Consider the following 3,521-nt stretch of genomic DNA (forward strand, 5'->3'; position numbering starts at 1 on the left):
TTTTACCCCACCCAAATTTGAGCCTCCAATTTGTTGTTTTTAATTTTTTTTTTTTAAAAAAATTATCTCCATATCCAAAAAAAATACCTAAACTTTCTATAACTATGGATAACACACTCCTCCAATCCATTACAAAAAAATTAGCCGCAGCTGGTGCAAATAGCAAACTTTAATAACATGTTTCAATTCCATTTATATGATATCACCTTAAAATTCATTTTCTTCCTTTTGATTGTTAAGAGTTAGGCTAATTTTTTTGGTTTAGGTTTAGGCTAATTTTTCTAATTGAATGTATCTACCATTTATGGACTCTATAACAAAAATAAGCCTAAGCAATTCCTTTTTCTTATTGGGTGAAAAAATACCAACAAATTAAGTAGAACTATAAATCACATGCATATACATTTCTCCAAACGGCTTACCCATATATATCAAGGAATTAATGCTTGACATATTCTAATATTGGTGCACATAAGAATTAAAAGAAATTAAATATATCCATTTTTTCAATCTATTCATCTGTACATTGAGGAAATTAGCTAGCATATTTCACCATAGCATCAGAATGCTATATAAATTAATGATTCACATGCATTTTGAATTGAAAGTTATTATTTAAAGTTAAAAGATAATGTTAGAGATGAAGCAAACCAATTAGATTATATGAAATTCTTCTAATTTTTCTTGCATCTGTTGTGAGATTTAACATTTGATAGCTTGTACCTTCCACATGTATAAAATTCTTCTTACAGCGATTAATATGTAGCGAAAATTAGTAGATGCATTAGGTAAATATAGACTTAGATGCCGAAATATATTCTATATTCATTGAAAGATAAATCGCATAGACTTTAATTTGATAAAAGAAATCCATTTAGCACTAAAATCATTAAAAGGTTATCTTTATTTGAAGCCTGACATCTATGTATCTTAATCTTCATTCAAAGGACTAAACTATGTGCATCTAATCTCTTAAAGGCTACAACACTAAAACAAAAAGTATTCAGAAATTGAATTGTACATATTTCATCCCTTAAGAACTAAGAGTGTTAGATGAAAATGGTTTAGAGACTAAAGCATAGTTTTACTCAATAGTTGTTAACTAAAAAGTACAGATTAGAGGCAATAGACTAATTTGAATTCTTCATCAATACTTATAACTGAAAATTTATCCGGTGCAAAGTCATGGATAGATAGTGACGTTTAAATAATAGAATAAAAATACCTGAATACAATGAGAGAATCCAACCCAAAAATTATACCTGAATTCTATGGAAATAAACACCAAAGCCACTTCAAGCTCTATATTAGTGCACAATCTATAATTTGTGGAAAAATAGTTTTCAGCATTATAACGGGAAAAAAAAAAGTTTGAAGAAAGAAATTTACATGTAATTCAATAGTAACCATGAAGAAGTAATTTTGGTCTCAAATTTTAGTTTTTAATTAATTATTGTTTAAAAATAATTTCAAGTTACTTGTTTGAAATTTTCAAGATCCACTCTCCAGATTTCTTTATTTGAAGGAAGTTTTGATATATGACCATATTCAAGTGTCACTGTATTTTTAAAGTAATAGCGTGTGCAAGAAAAGTGAAAAATCTACCGTATGTGTTTTTTTAGCAGGTAAAATCAACTACTGATTTCTAGAATTCATAAATAAACAAGCATATATGTTCTTGTAAATGCATATTATAATGTATCTAAGAAAGTAAGCAAAAGCAAGTGGTTTAATTATGTCTATTATTTTGACTTTTTCTCGATGTTTTAGGATGTTGAAGTGGGATTAACTCTTTTATAATTACCATATTTGTGGTCAATGACTTGGACAGAAAACATTAATTCTCAATCCTTGCCAAGATAAGTGACATATAATTCAACCTAAGGACTATTCTTGAATCTTCTTTGAAACTAAATCAGATTTGTGCTTCACCTCCTTACTTAAAAAATTGACTAAGAAATTAGCGATTAATTAGGTTAAAGAGAAATTGAATTGCCATGGAATTAGAATTTGATTATTTATGATTTGTCGTGATTGATCATACCTCAAATAAATGAACATAAGGATTGTTTTCCTAAAGAGTGAATATCTCTGAAACATTAACATTCTTTCCATTATTGTTTTCACTCGCTGTTTGCTATTTTATTTGTCTCTGTTCACGTTTAATTCCTTCATTCCTCTGATTTTGATTGTCTAATTAGAATAATTAATTAATAATTATTTCTTAGTCCTTTAATCCTCATGAGAACGATATCTCAATCACCGTGGTATTACTTGATACGATTCGATACACTTGTCGAGTTATGATTTTGTAAAATTCCGCATTTGTTGGATAAGAGAGAGTGTGTGTGTGTCCGCATCAGGCAAGAGAGAGAGAAGGGGGGAGAGAGAGAGTCCTTGAAAATTAAGGTTAAAATTGAAAAATTAAGTAAGGGCAGAATTAGTATTTTGATAAATTGGAGGGTAGAGTAGTAATTAAAAACTAAATGTAATTCATTAAAATTATTTTAAGAACATTATTTATTTATAAACCCACTACTTAGTTTTTAATGAGTACTCTAATTTTAACTTAGAGATATTCTACTTGATTTTCTTTTTTCATAAAAAAATTCATTTCCAAATCTCAATATTCAAATTAAATCATCAAATATTTATTATTTTTCAATTGCTAAAACTTTAAATTTTAAATATGAAAATTACCTAATTATTATAAAATTAGATAAAAATTTGATTTAACTCAAACTCAATTTATCGAAACTTAATTTAGTAACTTTTAATAAAATACTTTCTGAAAATAAAGTCTTGAACAAATAAAATAAATCGAATCAGTTCATAATAAAACTTTAAAAATTTCGAGTCTTACATCTGGCATAAAACTTAATTAATTGATTATATTTAGAGATAGAAAACCTATCTAGAACACGAATGCACAGAATACAGAAGAAAAAATTCTAATTGATCTCAAAGAAATAGCACCGTCCTAATAAAAATGACACCTTATTATATTACACAAAGTGAAACTAATTTAACAAACTAAACAAAGTCTTCTAACACTCTTAATTTCGCCCTACTTAACCTTCCTTAATTTAATTTCTATTTACATTAAATTAACATAATAAATTCTAATCACATACTTCATTACACTAGCTCAATAATTTGATAAAATGCCTAACAAAACTCTAAACTCACAAAAAAAATCTGAAAAAAATACCAAATTCTAATCATAAACTTCATTACAGTAATTAATCAATAATTTGATAAAATACCTAACAAAATGCTAAACTCACAAAAAAATCTGAAAAAAATAAAAATAATATATCAAATCCTAATCACAAAGTTTATTACACTAATTTAATCAATAATTTAATAAATTATCTAACAAAACCCTAAATTCACAAAAAAACTTGAAAAAAATAAAAAATTATGCCAAAATTTCCTCTGATGGGGATTGTAGGATGGTGAAGACATGGTGGTAACAGGAGATGGCAGTGACGGCGACAACGTGACCATCACCAATGGCC

This window comes from Arachis ipaensis, chromosome B06 (genome assembly GCF_000816755.2).
Source record: "Arachis ipaensis cultivar K30076 chromosome B06, Araip1.1, whole genome shotgun sequence".
NCBI classification, from domain to species: domain Eukaryota; kingdom Viridiplantae; phylum Streptophyta; class Magnoliopsida; order Fabales; family Fabaceae; genus Arachis; species Arachis ipaensis.